The sequence below is a fragment of the Meleagris gallopavo genome, chromosome 3 (assembly GCF_000146605.3).
Source record: "Meleagris gallopavo isolate NT-WF06-2002-E0010 breed Aviagen turkey brand Nicholas breeding stock chromosome 3, Turkey_5.1, whole genome shotgun sequence".
Lineage (NCBI taxonomy): Eukaryota > Metazoa > Chordata > Aves > Galliformes > Phasianidae > Meleagris > Meleagris gallopavo.
The window spans coordinates 56,206,649-56,226,522 of record NC_015013.2 but is presented as its reverse complement, the minus strand read 5'-3'; positions in this window follow the sequence as shown (position 1 = coordinate 56,226,522).

Genomic DNA, 19,874 nt, shown 5'->3' with positions numbered 1-19,874 from the left:
CAGTAGATTCAAAGAGAGGAATCTTTCCTGTGTTTAAATGCACAGCCCGCTATGTTTTATTACACTGACATTTTCGGGTCATTAGTCCTAAGGGCGCCCTTTTTTTATTTCATCTAGTTTATTCAAATTCCCATGAATGAGCCACAGTAATACAGCACGTAGGAAAAGTTCTTACCTTGTGATACTCTAATTCTTGAAGTTAAGAAAAAGCTCCTTCTTCAGCGTCTTTGCTGATCTTAGATATTTGATTCACCCACCATTACCTTTTTATTTAAATACACAAGAATCCTTCCCCTCTCTCCCCCTCCCCCCCAACTTGTTTCATGGCTGTGAGCAGAAAGAAATGCTCATTAGGGGACCAAAGCATGTTCAGCAGCTAGCAAGTTTGAGAACTGGTCGCAATGAGCTTAGTTGTGTTTGTGGCACAGCACTCAAGAGCATCCTGATGGAGACTGAAAATGGCCTATGTGTATTCTGTGAACTGTTCAGATTGCCTTCCTTCAAGAGGTGACAGATCAAGTGAAAGATCTTCATTCTCATGAATATCATCTTGTTCACAGAGCCAAGAAAAGCAGCCAAACTTCACAGCTCATTCATCTAGGCAACAATAAGGGTGAGCTGGCAAAGAAGTGGTTCCATGAGACCTTCACTTTCAAAGATTTGCAGATTCCTTTATTGGTCTGACGAGGCTGCCCACACTATCAAAGCATGAATTTTGTTTAACACACAGTTCTGTGTCACTAATATTAAATTACCCCCCCCCCAAAAAAAAACAGCTTTGAGCTAATTGAAGAGCAGGTGTGTGGTCATTTCAAATTAGAAAGATTACACAGTAGAGACATTTTTGTTAGAATGGATTTTTTTTTCAACTTTGAGCAGTGGACCGTATGCCTGATCTCAGCAGCCTGATCGGGCATCCAGCCTGCATCTTCCTTGCCCTCTGTCACATGAAATGTTAGTGCAGAGGCAATGTGGTACTTCTGGAGGTGGCTTCCAGAGCGAGCTACTGCAGAAGTATATCTTTCCAAGATCAACCAGTTTTCATGAAAAACTTTCTCACCAGAGTGTATCAGGCCACCATTGGCATTTCTGCTGTGCAAAACACAGTGTTTAAGCCACTCTTGAACAGCTGCAGTAGGAAAGCAGTCTTTTTTCCCGGCCACAGCCATGCAGTGATATGAAGCATCCCTTCACAGTGCAGCTTTTGTTTTCCTCTGGAGTAGCAGAGAGCATCAAGCAACATATGTGGACATGGAATTAATGAAGTCACTTGGTAGCACTGCTGAAAACATTTGGTACTGATCAAAATTGTCATCCCTGCCTCCTTGTTCCCCAGGGTTTGTGAGAGCAGCTCTTGTCTGGGACAGAAAACAGAGTGCCACTGAGCATCAGGAAGATTGTCTTTGTTATTTGAAACCTAAATACGCTAATTTTTGCTTGTGCATTGCCAACCAGCCTTGGGCTTGGGAAGGTGACAGCTTCCTGTGTGAACTAGGAGGTGTCACCTATGAAGGTCTCAGCCTGCACATTCTGTGGCCAAAGAAGACATGTGGGAAAGCTGTTCATCTGTGGCAGTGGCTGTTCAGCTGTTCAGCAGTGGCAACACACTGTGGGGGAGGGTGATTTCTTTATTCCTTGTCTCCTGACCTGGCAAACCTTTCATCAGGAGGACGGATGAAATGAGTTATGATGACTTTACTGCTGTCCATTTGAGCTGGCTGATTTGGCAAAGAATATGGCACTCACATCTTCCATATCTCCTGCTCATCTGATGATATGTGGCCATGTAGAGTACAAACCTGCTGCTGGGCCTGTTTAGAGCAATGGAGTTGCTCAATCACCCTAAGATGGTATGAATCCACTTCTTGCATTTAGCAGCAACCCAGCTGTTGCACTGCCACTTCAGGACAAGGCTTCAGCAAGGCTGTGCAGTGTGACTAAGAGGAAGCTGGAGGGTTGCTAAGCTGTCCTTCCAAACCAGGCTCCGCTTTTCACACTACTTCCTTCACAGAAGAGAGTCAAAATTGCAGATGGTGACAGGGAAAAAGTGCAACAAGTGAAACTACAGCCAGTCCCCTCACCAGCTGCAGCTTGTTCCTGTCCTGTCCTGTGAAAACTGGGAGGGTCATGTTGTCAGGGACAACTTAACTAATTGGTTTCTGCTGAGTGCTTGACAGCTGTTTGCTGTAACTTGAAATCATGCATGTGTTGGACATGAGTTGTAAATCATCTTTTCTCTGATTTTCCTGTTCCCAGTTGCTGTTTCCCCCTGAAGCCCTTTGAATCCCATTCTTGGAGCCAGGCCCTGCTGACTCTGAATTCCCAGCCGTACTGTCCCATGCAGCTCTTTGCCACAGGGTTTCAAATGCTTGAGATGTCAATCCTTAATAACTCTGATTCTATCCATCCCTGCTGCAAAAGCCCCCAGATAAAGCTCTCAGCTGGAAACAAGAGGAAGTTATTGAAAAACAAATACAAAAATAAAACCAAATCTTGAACAAAAGGGGACATGGCAGCTATTTCCAGACATACTTGAATTGTAGATGTGGAAGATGGGCACTTCCCAAGTTCTTGTCCAGGATCAGCTGCCAGAATGTTTGAGATTTGTCTTTTGCTCTTAATTTTCCCAGGTCCCTTTGATGGCCCCACTGAGGCATCTGTGGGAAATGGTGAACTGTATCTTTATGTGTATTGCCCACAAATGGCTGCAGCAGTATGTAAGGAATGGGGTTGGGATGGACTATTTCTGAGGAACAACAGCTATTTTTATGGCTTGCATAGTTTTAGAGCTTGATTTGTCTCAGTGACAGTCCTGCACCGGCACACGTGTGTGAATGCCAAGGCAAAGGCAAGGTATCTGTTGCGAGGCAGGAATATAGGCTGAGATCTATGATAAAGAAGCCTAACTATTGTGAGTGTCCACATACACTGGAGATGGCTAATGCATGTAAGACTGTAGACTTGCAGGTGGCATATAAGGATCTTTATCTTTGAATAGGATGAGCTGAGCGGAGGCAAGAGGGCAATGGGGCAAACTCTTGGGGTGGGTCTGACTGTGGGAGAGACACTGAATTTCTGCTGCAGCAAAGCCAGCTTAAAATCTATTGATACAAAGTTAATCCACGAAAACTTTCTACTGTATGTTTCAGGTCAGTGCACTGTATTATGGGGCCAGTACATGGATTTTCTTTGTGTTGAACTTTACAACTAATAGTTCTAGAAGCTACATCTGCAACTCAGTTCCACAACTGTATGCACCCTGCTCTCACCAAGCAAGCCCTCTTCCAGCCCTCTTGCTCACAAAGGGTTAAATTTGTTAGCTCGTACACATAGCTAAGCCAAGTTTGTTTCCAAAAATAAACAGATGTGCACTATGTAGAGCTCCAGCAGACACAAATGCATACATTGCACTCAGTATGCAAATTGCATAATGGTAAGTGTGGCTAATTTGTTGCTCGCATCAGCATTTCTTCAGCCTGTGAAATGTGCAATCTCAGAGATAAAATAAATAAACCCATCTTTAACATTTTTAACCAAAATATGAAAAACACATTCTATTCTAATTCTAATCTGCTACCTGAACAACTGGACAGATGTATTTTCCTGCCTTGCAGTTTGTGTTAAATAGTTCTGGTGAAAGGTGATAGGAAAAATGATATTGTTTTGTGCCTGAAAATTTGTTGAATGCTGAGAAATTGAAAAAGTAGTATGTCTTTTCCAAGTTTTTTACCTCTTATAAGGAATGCCACTAAATGAGAAGATACAAGGATAATGGAGGGTATCAGAACCATCCTGCACCTGGTGAGGAAGTACGCACACCTAGGATATCCTCACTGAAGTTACTCAACTGGATTCCATTTCTTTCAGGCTTTTAAACAGTCTCAGATGGGATGCAGCTAACCAGATAAAGTGACTCTGCATGTTTCCTATCTTCTCTTATGACTTCTGATTTTCTCTTTTGTTCGGGATTTAGACTTAGGAGTGTACAGTACTGTGAAGTTTTCACCTCTTTCTGTAAACGTTATGCTTTCTATTAGTAACTCCATTCTTTCAGTATAAATCTCAGGTTTTTTTAACAGTTAGCATTGTTTTTTCATATGATTAAGCAGGCTGATTAGTCGTAAAAAAGACAGAAAAAAGTCTACCCATGGCAAGAGAGGTATGTGCTTCATAATCTTCAGATGCAGATCAAAATGCAAAATATCTACTTGACTGAGCAATATCCTGAATGAGAGAAGAACTGTAACACAATCGTTATAACCATATAGTGGATTAGATTTATAGATGAGTACAAAAATGTTTTCCCTAAAAAGGCAAATGTGTCTTTTCTAGGACGAGCACTACTCAAGGTAGTAGCTGTTGTCCCATGGCTCAGTGACATTACTCAAAATGTCGCTCTGCTTTGCCATCACCTTTGCACGCGTGTAGTGCCTTGTCAAAGACTGACTTTACCAGGCCTCCAAAGTGGCTTCATGCCCTGGTGTGTCAAGTTGATATCTGCCAAGCATGGTGATGGGGTCACTGAACAACAGCCAGTTGATCTGTCAAGCTCACAATCAGAAGGACTATTCACAGCAGTCCCAACACTGTAGAAGAATTCTCTTCCTACCAGCGACAGCTACAGCCCTGACAAACACTTCAAGCAAAAACTGCCAAGTGACACCTATTCTGCTAAGCTGGAGAGTACTTTCCAGAAAGTCAGAATGCTTCAGAACAAGTGGGGAAGTGGTGCATAGCAAGCTCATGGCCATGCCTGCCACAAAGAAGAAAATCAAGGAATCAGAGCAAAGATATCAGTAGCTGCCACTCCCACATTTGTACCTCAAACTTGTCTTAGATATCTGTGTTTGTAAAAGATCAAGTTGAATGAAAACAAACAAACAAACAAAAAGCAACAACAACAACAACAAAAACCCACAACAGTATCACTGACTTCTTTTGAAACTATCTTATGTATCTAACCTCCCATTTAATACCCTCCTCAACTTATGCACACTACTGCAAAATTAATTAGATTTGTAGTAAGCCAGTTTTGAAATAAATGCATCTTGACACTCATCTTTAAAGTGAAGCAGTGGAACAACAGATCTCTCAGATAAAAGTATTTTGAGCCAGATTCTTGAGGTGCTCTAGTAACACAACTACTAAAGGTCACAGCTGGAATTATGTGGCCTGTTTCCTCATGTTGTTTTTTCACCTTCCTGTCTTTCGCTTTCTTTTGCATACACTGTTCTAGTTTCTCTTGGCTTTACTTTTTGTAGGTTTTCTTCCACATTTTCTTTTGCCCATACCTTTTCTCCTATTATTTTTCACCTCTTCCTCACCAGGGATTGAGATGCAAATTGGAGCAGGCACAGCAGAGTGCTACAAGAATGATTAAGAAAAAGGACTGCATGATGTTTGAGGTGTAGCTGAGACTCATGTTCATAATGGAGAAGAGTTGGCTTGGTAGACGTCTAATTATATTTTTCAACTACTTGAAAATGTGTTATTGAGAAGGTGTCAGATTCTTGGAGGTGCAAAGTGAAATGATAAAAGGCAATAGACAAATAACGGCAATAAAAACTCCAGCTGGGTCTGGGGAGAAGTATTCTTGGCATGAGAATGGCTAAACCTGGAACAGGTTCACAGAGAGCCTGCAAGATCTCCATCCCTTGAGAAACTCAAGACTACTAGATAGGGCTCTCAGCTATCTGGTCTGACTTGATATGGCTTGATATGGCTATCTGAGCCATGATATGAGTGGGCAGTTGGAGTCTAACCTGCATTATTCTGTTTTTCTGTCTTCCGTTCTTTTTGGTATGCTAGCCTCAGTTTTCTTAAGACTTTCTTTTCAAATAAATTCCTAAAAGGAATTTAGCTCACTCCCACTCAACCCATGTGCTATCTGGTCTTCAGCCAGCAACACTGGCCTCAAAGTGAGATCACACTTTTGGTTGATGCACACCCTTTCCTCTCTGCAGTTCTTCATCCTGCTCTCCCCAGTGTCCAGTTGTCTTTGAAATGGAAGAAGTTTCTTCAGCTTTCAGGTAGCATTACTTGCTCTGCAGCTAGCAGCTAGAAGAAATCTACTGAACAGGAAAAAATCTGCTGAGAGTCAGAACCAGCTTGTTGTGTACCAGGTTGAGCCCACCAACCAGATTGTATCCAGATACTGTATCCTGTGTTCTCATAGAATACCACTATGTGCAGACATTTCACTGCTTAGTATTTGAAAGCTGGATATAGAAATACAGTTCTTTACATTCAGTTTAGTAATATATCAAGAATAGCAAAATTGTAATTAAAAATAAACAACAAAAATGTGACAAAGATGTTAAGATACACCTGTTATCATCATATTGGTCTTCCAGTATTTAAAGGGAGTTTATAAACATGGAGGAATGATTTTAAACTAAAGGATGGGAGATTTAGATTAAATGGGAGAATAGTGGGAAGTTTTTTACTGAGGGAGTGGTGAGGTGCTGGAACAGGTTGCCCAGAAAGGTTGTGGATGCCTGTCCCTGGAGGTGTTTAAGGGTAGATTGGATGGGGCCCAATCTAGTACTTGATCTAGCAGCTGGAAGTCCTGTCTGTGGCAGGGAGGTTGGATCTTGATGATCCTTTGATGATCCTTGAGGTCCCTTCCAACTTAAGCCAATCTATGGTTCTGTGGTTCTGTGATTCATATAAGTTTGCCACTAGGGGAAAGTGGATGAGAAAAACAAAGTTTCTATTAATGGCATAGATTGAACCTTGCCTGCCACAGCAAAATTTCTGTGCTCCATGTAGAAGCTGAATGGCACTTAACAGTCAAAGTAACAAATATTTGAGAACTACATTGTTGCTATAGTCTGTATTAGACTGGCTCTTGAAAAGCAAGTTACAAATATCTTTGGCAAGAGTCTGGTTTGGTCTGACAGCAATGAAATTAACTTGCTATTACAACACATGGCAGTGCTAAGGCTATTTGCTAACTGTAAACAGGCTGTGAAACCTAGTAATCTGATCCTTCCTCATAATATTAACTCTGAATAAATAGTAGTTAGAATGATGAAAATATTAAAATATTACATTATTGCACTTAGAAACAATATTGGCCAAGCAGAAGCCTCAGGCATGTCAGGTAAAATCTTATTCAATGACTTCAAATCTTCAGAAGTCCCCCATTTAATTTTCTTGACTTTCCCCTTATGTATACAGTGGAGGATATGAATGAAAATGAACAGGAGCCAGTGAGGGCTACTTTTTTAGGAAGAGAAACACCAAAAATCAATCAGAAGTAGTTCCATGGGACTCCCACTGCTCAAAGAAACCATCACATTGACTGAGACATCCAGAGGAAAGAGGGACTTGGCATAGAGGACTTCACTTAGTGACCCCTTCCAGGCTCCTTGGCAAGCACACCTTGCTGGTATCTGCCAGAATATTGCTTTCAGGAAGCTCCTGAGACATTGAGGACCTTCAGATGGAGAGTGTGTGGATGAGATCTGAGGGCAAAATAACAGTCCTACTAGGAGAGTATCTTCTGCTGCAGATAGCTTTGGCCAGCATCCCAGGCCTGGATCTCACACTCACGATGGGAACATGTCTACCACAGTGTACTATGGGAGGACACCAAGGCAAAGAAAGGCACAGGTAGATATTCTTGAGGCACAAGAAGGTCTACAGGACAGGCTGCTGATTACTATTCATTTGGCTATGCTGTGAATGGGAGGCTGCACAGAGGAGGCTGTTTGTACAAGAGGACTGTTACGCCCTGCTTGAGCTCCAAGGCCACCAGGAAACACCTGCACAAGACAGCCACAGTGAGCACCTACTCCTGTCAGCAGCTATCTAGAGATTTCTGAGGCTGAAAGCATTGGCTGAGATCAAACTCCTTTGCAACGAGCCATGTGGATCTGCCAGAGCTTTGAGCAACCAAAACCTGGGGCAGGCACAGCACATCTTTTGGGAAGTGGCTCCGTGTCACCTCTTGGGCACTGTAACTCTGAGCTGTCTCACTGAGGCTGCCCAGCCCCAAGATTCAGGAATGAAGCCTAGACATGAAAGACCAGGTTCCTCAGTATAGCCTGTGAAGAGCAGTGCGAACAGTGAGGATATGCTGTACTTCAAGAAGGGAACAGTGATGCCATCTATACCAGTTCTCTGACAGTGATGCTTTTCAGCTAGACTGATATAGGCTAGCCATGGTCAACTCATTCAGAATTACACACTTTCATGCAAAACCAAAATGCAACTTCTGAATGCATTTCTGCTTCTGCATATGCTTTGTGAGTATTGCGTATAACTCACTTTGTGAGTACAGCAGCACAACAAACTCTTTCCCCTCCCAGCTTCACTATTTGTTTTTTTTTTTTTTGTTATCAATTCAAAAAACCTTTTCAACTGAATACTTGGAGTAAGCACCTATTTTATGAACTGGCTCAACTGTGTCAGTCATCAAAGATAAAAACAAGTACAACCCTAAGCTGGTTTGCTAGGTATGCTCTGAGGTCCAAAGACATTACACCAGACTAGTTGATGAGAACATGACAGAAAAATGATATTACTGTCATCAACAGCAAACACTGAAAGCAGCTTAGTAAGTAATGAGAGTTCCCAGCCATTGTACAAATAAAAATATCATCAGGAACAAAGCAACGCTTTCTTTCCTGTGACATTTTTTCATAGCGTACTTTAGTAAGCCAACTATATCAGAAGGTTTAGAGAACAATTGTGTGAGAACAAACAGGAGAGGAAGGTAAGTTTCAGGTAATGTTTGAAGAAAAGCAGGGAAAAACAAGTTGTTCTGGAAGGCTGTTTCAAATAAAAGGGAGGGAAAGAAAAGGCTTTGCACTAATAGCATAGAACAACAGGGGCTGCAGTGCCCAAAGCTGGATTAAAAAGGGCCCAGGGGCTGATGAGAGCCATGAACTCACAGACTCCTTTACCTTTTGGGCAAGGCTAGAAAATAGTGCTTTGAGCAGCTACTGGAATTAAAAGGTTAAAGTTTTATCACCTACATCAGCATTACTGTAAAAGGGCTTTGAGGTTTAGAGCTGGGGCTTTTTGAGGATAAGTAAACATTCACACATAGATCCAGAGCCAGTGTCTGCCCCAGAGACTTCCCGGTCTACACTTAGGGCAAGAATCCAGAGGTGGAATGCAGACAGTGAGTGGCAGAAATTTTATTGACAGAATAAGTTGTGAAATAGATAGCACCATGATAGGAGGACTGGTGATTGAAAAGTGGAAAAAAAAGTTTGCCAATATAAAGAACAAAATGTTTGCTTCCCATGTACCTGTGACCAGATCAGGAACAGAGTAAAAAGAATAAGGGAGTGGAAGAAGTGCACGTCAGATGTGTATAAGAGAGCTATAGAGCTTGTTGATGTGAATAGCAAATAAAAGCAAAGAAAGAGCCACATCATTATTGTTCTGCCTACTGAGTTTGGGTACATATGGAAGAGGAATTACAGTGCCAGAATCAAATGTACATAATAATAGTAGTTAGACTCTGGCTTGCCCTCATCTCACCATCAGTTCATAAAGTTGTGAGACATATTTCTTGACAGATTTGATTTGAGGTCATTATTAATGGGGTTTATTATGATTACAACTGGATACCACAGTGCTACGTACTGTGTGAACAAAGGCATTTCCTGATACTAAGTAAAGAGATTATATGATGAGTGGAATAAAATCTTCTGTGTCTCAGTGACACATCACCATTCCAGTTTCATCAGCTAGCTACTTTTAGATGTTGCAGCAGAGATAAATCCTGGAAAGGGATTTCAAGGAGAAAGATGTCAAGAGATTCCAGTTATTTTAGGTGTGGAGTTGTGCCTCCAAAATTCTATCAGAAATATGGCAGAATGTTAGGCTTTACTCATTTGTAACCTCCTCACTAATTCCCTTTCACTTAACCTGTAGTTTAAAGCTGTTCATTTTTGGTGATTATATATGTATATACAAACACATACACATAAACCACTCACTCCAAGATTACTGACTACATGTTTATCTACCTGATAGAAGATATCTTTTTCCAAGGCCTTTGGGTAATAACAGACTGACATTTGGTGGATCTGAAGTTCAAAGCTCTGTTTGTACTTGCAGATAGAATGGAATGAGGAAAACATCTTATTTATTTTCATTTTTACCAGTGTTTTTCTTCTGTCTCTGTTGATTTTAAATAAATCAAGTGTATGAGCAGAATTATATTTTGTTTTGCTGGGAGAAGAATTTGACTTCAGACGTGGCATTCTTACTGGTATTCTGATCTGCTGTGTCTGTTTATCAGCGTCCAAAAGAAAGAATAGAAATCTCCTAGAAATTCTTCTAGTGCCATGCAAGAGCTAAATGAATGTCTGAGAGAGGTGAGAGAAAAGACCTCTGGCACAAATGCTTCAGCTCTTCTACAGGAAAGCTCTGGTGAAGGCTCAGTGCTATTCTCTCCCTCTGATGCTGGTAATATCTGAAACTTTTTCAGGAGACAAAAGCCTCAGAAAAATATCATCAGCTTCTCTAACCTTCCTCAGGAAGCTTTACCCTTGAATTCCCTGCTGCTTGTCCCACAAGAGACCATGGCCCATCTCTGTATTTTCACACCAAGGTGGGTAGTTACCCCAGAAATTCCCCTTTATGTTGTGGGAGAGAATCCAACGTAGGGGAGAGTACAGCTTCGTGGACAGGACTTCACTGCACTTTCTTCCCTACTTCACAATTTATGTCATAGGGAAAAAAATAGAAGTTAAAGTAACTGCACAACGGCTACAGGATGTCCTGTTGCATTTATCAAGCTATGCAGGCAAATGACTCACTCAAAATATTTGATGATCGGAAACTATTATGTTTTTCTTTCTTTTTCACATTTCTCCCTGAGGCAAGCATTTCAACCCTGCAACATGCTTAATGGTAGATGTTTTAAAGTGTGTGAATACAAAGAAAGGCTGAGGAAACTAAGTCTGTCTCTGAAAGCTTATCGGAGGCCAGAAAAAATATCACAGGACAAAAATACATCTGCCCACATTTGAAAGCTATGTGATGCAGCAGCAAACAGCATCATCCAGATCGCTGGGAAAAATCCTGCCCAAACCATATTCTTTGGTGTGGATTATATACTGCATTTATTATTCTGATATATATATATATTTTTTTTAATAAAGAGCTGTCCATCAGTGGCTACTCACGCCAACCGCAGTTCACACCATCCCTATCACCGCAGCATTAACAGCTGTGGGCTGTCCCCCAGTCAGCACTATGCGGAAGCCATGCAAGGCTCCCATCTCACAGCAGCCAGGCTGTGGGTAGCCAGCACGTGTCCAGCACATTGGTGTAGGGATGCCTGCTGCCCGCTTCTTCCTTTGCCACATTTCTTCCTAATCTGCATGGGAGAGGGGGCAGCCCGAGCCCCATTCCCTGCTCTCAGGGCCATGTATAATGAATAGAGACCATTTATAAAGCCTGTGGTTGTGTTATGGCCTTCTATGTGCTGTGCTGAGAAAAAAATCTCTATCCAAAAGAGCAGAGACTGTTACAGGATGTTTCACTACAAACCATGTTTTGTGTGGTCGTGTATAAGAAACAAAACAAAACAAAACAAAACAAAAAAACCAAAAATGCTAGACATTTTAACCCAGGAGGAGTGAACAAAGGGTCGGAATGATGGTGAGATGATTTTATTTACCTTCAGGACTTAAGATTTCTTTCATCATGTTTTCTCAGCAACCACAGACCTAGAAATTTTAGTGATTTTTATAAGTTTGCTGAAGTAATCAAGATTTTCATGTGGTTCCTCGATTGTTATCAGCTGGAGAATGAAGAAAACATTGAATCCCATGACATTCATGAGATTGTGAGTTTTGATAGGGCTGACTCAAAGCACACAGAATTATCTTGATATGCTAATGCTTATTTTTGGCGGAGAGTGGTCAGCTGTTTCTGGGTAAACTTTTTCCCTCTCTCTTTTGGCTATAAGAAGAAGTTTTTCAGTGTTGTGCAATAGGGAAACAGATCGGAAATGGTAGTTCCTGCCCCAAGGGCAAGGCTGAAAGAAGGTGGGAGGCGGAGGAACTATTTAAGCAGCTCAGTGGCTTGACCAGACACCCAGCTCTGTTTTGTCTTTCAATTGGAGTTTTGGGTCTCAACAGCATTTGCACAGAAGACTGCTGGGTTCTGCAGAGCAAGGCATAAGTCACGGCTGTGTGAGAATAGCATATGTAAGACACACGAAGCCCAGATTTTAGAAAGGCCATTTATGGGCCCTTTCCAAAATAATAGCTATCTCAGGCACAAATGCCTCATATCCAAATAAAGATTTGGTTTAATTCATGAAGAGGCTGATTTGTCTGCTAGATTGTTTCCCATGGATCAGTCCATTCACAAGCACAATATATACAGGCATCTAGTTGGGTGTTACTGCTGTTTATTTCAAGGCAATAAACAGTTTAATACAGTGCAAAATTCAAAATTTTTATTCCACAGAGCAATGAAAGCAGGAATTTTTCCCTACTGGTTCACTGCCAGAATAAATATTACCTACTATACATTCTCCCATTCAGAGATTTCATCAGATCAAAGTACAACCACTGATATTATCAAACTTCATACTGTATTAAAAAAAGGATTCATGAATGACTGAAAAACATTTTAATTTCATTTTCAAACATGTTACTCATCGCATCTTAATGAGGTGCAATCTCTCTTCACAGTGGTGTACAAGGGGCTGGTACAGTTCTTCTGAATGCTGGGGTTTGGTCTGGGATAAAGCCTTCATTGGAAGATGGAAATGGCATCTGTGGAACCTCTGGCACCCTAAAACAGGTGTCCCTAGCACATAAAGAACAAGTGAATACTGCTCTCAGACATAGGCTTTGCTTTTTGAGTGGTCCTGCCCATGCAGGAGATAGGAGTTGAACTCAATGATCCTTGCGCATCCTTCCAGTTCAGGATGTTCTAAGATTTTATGATTCAGGCTGCTCCACAGGGCAGTTATCTACAATGTCCCCTCCCAGGGCAGTGGGATGTTTGCACCGTTGTAGGAAACTCAACAGTGGCCCACAAGAGGCTAACATAGAAGCTGTTCATTAGAGCTGGTAAGGGCAAATGTGCTCCACAACAATTTGCCAAGAGTTGGTAATTGCTTAGGAATGGCATTTTTATTTCAGTTATTAAAAAAAGAAGAAAAAAAATCAAGAAAATCTGGTGCATTCCTTTTCAAGACATATAATTTGGTGGGAGAGAAACTAAAGGAATGACAGGGATGAGGAACAGAAAACATGGAGGTAGGAAGGGGGGATCTCTGGGACACCAGGAGTTAAAATGAGGAGGTTGTAATCTATTTTTAGAAATGTGGTAACCAGCCCCAGCTCTTAAAGCAATTGAGGTGGCAGAATCAAGCTCAGAATGTTAATTACTGTAACTAAAGAATGAGTATACTTATCATCTGATACAAAGCAATTTCAGAAACACCCACATTTTTTAAATAATAGTAATAACAGTAATTGGAAACATGAACTGACAAGTCATTTGCAGCTCATTATATCGCAGCAGAGTGGAAAAGCTCATACCTTTACAAAGCGCCCTTCTTATCAACCCAGACCCCCAACAAATACACACACCCAAAGGAGGTCTAAAGAGCTACTGCACAGAAGATATACCACAGACATGGAACCCAAATCATAGTGATTCTCCTAGGTCTTATTTTTAGGATAGGGTAGAACTCAAACTCCATACCAGTAGTTGGCTTCAGAAACACTGGTTTGTCCAAACAGGTGTGCCCTTCAGTGTAAATCCAGTCAGCTACCTGCTTTCACTTGGATTTGCAAGAAGCTGAGAAAGACTTCATCAGGTAAGAGGAAGAGGCTTTTGTCTGCCTGGCTTCCAGGAGTGCTCCCACTGTCCTGTGGCAGTACGCTAATTAGATGCCAGTCCCTGTCTTAATGTTGGATTATTTAATGTTAATTTCAGTTTGGATATTAGGAAAAAAATATTCTCAGAAAGAATGCAGAGGTGTTGGAACAGGCTGCCCAGGGAGGTGCTAGAGTCACCGTCCCTGGATATTCTCAAGAAATATGTAGATGTGGCACTGAGGCACATGATTTGGTGGGCATGGTGGTGATGGGTTGACTGTTGGACTAGAAGATCTTAGAGGTATTTTCCAACTTTGATGATTCTGTTATTCTATGTATCTTGAAAATTGATATCCAGGCCTCTCAGACCTCTCTTATTTGGGCTCATATGGGTTAAGAATAAAACTTCAAGATGCCAGAGAAGAGAATCCTGTCCTTATGTGCTACACGGAGGAGTGTGCCATAATCCTTGAGCCTGAAGTGACTGAAGAGCAACTTCTGCCTTGCTTATCCTTGCCCTCCTGTGTCCTGAGCAAAGGCAGATGAAGACATAGAAGTAGACATGGGCATGAGCCTCATGTTGCTGTGTTGCAGACTGCCTTGGAAGGGAAAAAGACAAATAGTTTTGCAAAGTAGCAAGAAACAGTCAAATGCAGCCTGAATGCTGGAGGAAAAAAAAAAAGCCTTTATTTTCTTCTAGCTATTCTAGTCTTCGCTTTATGGAATTCAAGCCTAGAATAATTTTTGTTTGCACAATGCAACCACAAAAAGAACTACACAGAAATGCCCTCTCCCCAGCCCACATCAGCATTCAGTAGCTCCAGGACACCTTATCCTGTGGCTGCCCATGGAAGGTGGCAACCAAAGGAGGAGGGAACCGGGATCATATTTGCACTCCTCATGATATTGAAATTCCCATCCAGTGTAATGTGCAGGGTGATCCAGGGCTTAGTTAGCCTCAGAGCTAATGAGCAGTAGGAGTAGTGTGAAGTTAGTTTTGACATCCCTCATCCCTCTTGTGTGCCCTACACAGCCAGCAGCTCAGCCACATTGAGGCCTGCAGTTTTCTCTGGCTTTGTGCACCATGGATGAGATCCACCTGGACCCTCGCCCCAGTCTTTCAGTTGCTCAGAGGAGGCTCGGGAACTTGGTTCTGACTTTGTCAGCATTTTCCTGTGAGCTCGCACTGGGACTGTGATTTGCAGATTCCCATCTGTGGCCAGGCTCAGCCCGCTGATTTCCATGCACAATGTGGTTACGCTTTGCTCTCTCCTTGTGTCTTTCCGGATGTCTGCCATCTGGCAGGCCCTACTCCCTTTGCAGTCCTCTCCAATGAGGGTGACGGATTTGCTTGCCACCAGCCACACAAACACACACATTGTGTGCCTGTGTGCCTCTGGCTGTGTGCCTGGCTTCTCCCAGCTATAGCATAGCCCACCCATTCTGTACAATTCTGTACATTTCACCCTGATGCGTAATCAACTTAATATACAATAATAATTCCTTCCTATTTCAAAACAATCTTGCCCTTCTTGCTACCACTTCATTAATTTCTTTGGCTGAGTTGCACAATGGCTTCTCTGAGCTGCACACAGCAGCCCTATTCTCCCTGGGTATCTCTAAACTGGTGGTTCAATTAGGATCAAGAATACATTTTTTTTAACATATTTTGTGGTTGCACCCCTTACATTGCAACATAGGCTTGGAGCGTGCAAGGTGGGATCCTGCCATGTGATACTTACGAAGAGAATCTCCACAGCCACTGATATGCACTCATAAAAGCCCCAGTGATGGGTACTCCATAGGGGCACTGACTCTGCCTCTATCAGCCTTCTCATGGTTCTGCAATTCTTGTCCATCCAGACAAAACTGCAGTAACCTCTCCTGCATGCACTGATTTGAGGGTTGGAATCTGGCTTGTTGTGGTACGAATGCAACATGACAGAAAGAAAACTAGGAATCTCCTTGGCGAAGAGGAAAAGATCTGAGGCTCACTCCGTCCACAGCATGAAGCAAATGCTCAACTAGAATTAAGAGTTGAGTTATAACCAGAAACTTCAAAACTTTCAAAACTATCTTTTACACACATTACTTCTTCAGTGCTTTGTGTTAAACTATAATAGTCTCAGAAAACACATTTTATGGTACAAGCAGCAAACTGCAGTATTCTTATTTTCTCTCATGACGAGTTCTGGGCCCCTCACTGCAAGAAAGACATTGAGGCCCTGGAATGTGTTCAAAGGAGGGCAACAAAGCTGGTGAGGGGTTTGGAACGCAGGCCATATGAGGAGAGGCTGAAGGAGCTGGGAATGTTCAGCCTGGAGAAGAGGAGGCTTAGGGGAGACCTCATTGCTCTCTGTAACTTCCTGAAGGGAGGTTGTAGTGAGCTGGGGGTCGGCCTCTTCTCTCGTGTCGTTAGTGATAGGACCAGAGGGAATGGTTTCAAGCTACGGCAGGGGAGATCCAAGCTGGACATTAGGAAGTATTACTTTCCAGAAAGGGTGATCAGGCACTGGAATGGACTGCCCAGGGAGGTGGTGCAGTCGCCGACCCTGGGGGTGTTCAAGGAAAGACTGGATGTTGTGTTGAGGGACATGGTTTAGTGGGAGCTATTGGTAATAGGTGAACGGTTAGACTGGATGATCTTTTAGGTCTTTTCCAAACTTGGTGATTCTATGATTCTGTGATTCTATGACCAGAAAGCTAACAGTTACCACACCTCTGGTCACTGAGGTTCTGTTTTTGTTCTGCTTTTAATGAAAAACTGAACAGGAAAGGACAGTGGTGGCCTGAATAGGTAGATGTTGGTTGCTTGCTGCTCTGCCTCTTTCCCACAGCTCTCTTTGGACACTCATACAGCACTCAAAGCATTTCAGGGGCTGTGAGGAGGGCTCCTGAAATCCCCCTGCCCATTCAGGACACATTAGTTATTTCTTACCCCCATCACAAGATTCTAGGCCTACCCACTGAATCAGCTCTGGTATTTTTCTCTAACTGCAGTTTTTCTGGTGTGCTCTGTGCTCCTGTGCTTCAGAGCCCTACCGTGGCTGGCACAGAGCAGCTTTTTTATTTACTGCCTTCACAATAGGCTATGGGAAACGATCTGTTGGTGGTGATTCTGGCCCAGCCACTTAGTGTGTGCTCTCAAAAACGCAACCAGGCACTGTCATCAAGGTCATCTGGTCACACTTTCAGCGAAAATGACAAATAAACCTCCCTGTGTTGACCAAAAGGCATTGCAAAAGTCACACTGCAGAAGAAAAGCAGAAAGAAACAGGCAGTGTTTGCCTGACACAGCCTGGAATCCAGCAGAAATTTGATCTTTTCTTAATAATACTTCATGTAAGTCACTACAAGCTGCCATGGACATCACTCCATCATTGCTCACTGTAGTCCTGCTGCACAAGGCTGCAGCTTCTTCAGCACCAGCAGATCCATGGCTGCTGACAGCCATACCACCAAACACCAGCACAGGGCTGGGCACCACGTTCTTCTCTCTTCAGACTATCTGGACAAACTGGTACCTATAAACTGTGATCTACAAATTCTGGCTTCTTTTGTTTCTCTCCAAAGCTGGGTCCATTCTCACTGTTAAGCTGTTTTCTGTTGTTCCTTGGAATTCATTCTCAAGGCATTTTTACAATTTCCATAATTCCCCATCACTGACCATGTCTGTGAGCAGCCCAAACCCTTGGATTTATTTATTTTTAGGTTACTGGCCGTCAAACAGCTGCTCACCACTGGTTCCTCCTCTGGGCTACATTGAGATTATGAACCTTTAAGAGTACTCTGAGCCTTCTATACCAGCACAGCTTGTTTTTCAGCTAACTGGGCTGTCAAATGGGCTAAACTGGATTTCTTCTTGGCAGACCTTGATTCTGCAGCCACTGCATCTACTTGCATCCACATTTCTATTTACAAATAAATGAAATGATTTCCCCACTTTGAGTGTTTATAACAGCAGTAATTTTGGATTAGGTGATTGTTCGTATTAATAGTGAAATGAATGTTCTTTTCTTGAACACTTTCAGGGATGGTGAATCTTTATGTTCCCAGGCAGCCTGTTGCAAAGCCTCACCACCTTCTGAGAAGAATTTTTTCCTAATATCCAGCCTGAACCTCCCCTGGTGCAACTTAAGGCCATTCCCTCATCCTGTCGCTGTTACCTGGAAGAAGAGACCAACCCTCACCTCACCACAAACTCCTTTCAGGGAGTTGTGGAGAGTGCTAAGGTCTCCCCTGAGCCTTCTCCAGACTGCACAGTCCCATCTCCCTCAGCTGCTCCCATTAAGACTTGTGCTCCAGACCCCTCACAGCTTCGCTGACCTTCTCTGTATACACTCCAGGACCTCAATGTTTCCTGTAGCGAGTGGCCCAAAACTGAACACAGTACCCTAGGTGCAGCCTCACCAGTGCTGAATACAGAAGAACAATCATCTTCCTGCTCCTGCTGGCTGTACTGTTTCTGATACAAGCAAAGATTGGAGCTAGAGAAACCCACAAAGCCCACAAAGAAACTTGGTGGCTTTAGGAAGTCAGCCACCAGGCCGAGCTTGTTTGTGCTCTTGGGCTGTACCTGTACATGCTCAGCCCTCCTATGCAGCCTTTCAGATTAAGCTCCTGTATGCCAGTCAAGAAAAGTGTACAATTTGCTCCTATTCAGCATAATCATAGGCTGTCCCTGTGCCTGGAACAATTTAATGAATACCTTGGGACCTGTGCTGCTGTCAGATCACAATACCACCTTTCACAAAAGCTCTCACCACTGTTGCCACTGCTGGTTGTAACACTGTAAAGAACCTCCTGAGCTCCAGACAGGTATGATATCAGGTGTCCTGATATCATAAATGTATTTATTCAAACTGCTCCAACCTGCAAAAACCAAACGGAGAGATATCCTCTCTGATAGTGTTATTTCTCAGATGCATTTTTAGGATAAAAGACTAGGAAAAGGTATTTTGTTATTTCCCATACGACAAAGGGTGAGCCTTTTCTCATGTCTGTGTGGTGTTAATGGCTCTGGTGAAGCCATTGTACTGCCCTACCAAACCACAGTAGTTTCACAAGAAGGTTGCAGTGCAGTTTTGTGAAGGAGGAAGAAAATAGCTGGAGCCATACAGAGACAGGAAGGACTGTGTTGTCATCAAGGCAGACTGCCTTCAGCAGCACTTCTCCTAAGTCTGAGGAACCACAAAACCAGAGCAATTTCAGCAGGTTTTCAATGAAGCCTGCGCTACTGGGAAGTACACTGAGACTCTTTGGTTTTGGAACAAGGGAAGTGATGGGCCAAAACTCCACAGGGAGACTTCAGATAAGTCATTTGCATGAGATTTAAGGAGGGGCACAGGAGTGGACAGTGTCACTACTACGCCCCAAAACCCTGAGGTGTTCTTGCAGGGACATATCCCAAGGGTTCCTTGGGATATATCCCCTGGCTCTTCCCATGCAGAAATTCAGGGCTTGGAAGGAACATCCTGAGTACATGATGAATCTGTGCTGTAGATTGCAGGGTTGCACTGCACAGCTTCATGCACATTCTGATGAGGAATTCCCCACACAGGGAAACCCTTGTGCAGTGACCAGATGCTGCTCACATCGTCAGGTGCTAACTGCATCTCACATACCTTCAGGGGACACCACAGGGCCAGACTTCATGCTCAGAGGCTGTGCTGACTGGAGATGGAAACACAGCCCTGCAGAGCATGAGGCCCTGTTTGCAGAGTAGGTCCTTCCTCCTGCCTGCTCCCCACGTGGCTGCAGTGAATGTGCTCACTGCTTGGGCATATCTCCAGCACGCAGCATTTAACAGCCCATCTGGTTCTGGCCATTCCTCTAGCTTCTTTCCAGCCAGCAGTCCCTTCTGTAGTCTCTCGAGTAACAAATCTTGTATTATCATCCTTATTATTACTGTGGTAGTGGTTACTGTTGTTATTATTATTTGGTATGACTCTGGGGGCATTTTTGGGACTTCAGTGAACGGAACCAGCAAAGCATCTCCACAGGGCACGTGCCTGGGAAACATTCCTTACTGACTCAGTGGGCTGGAGTGCTCAGCAGCTT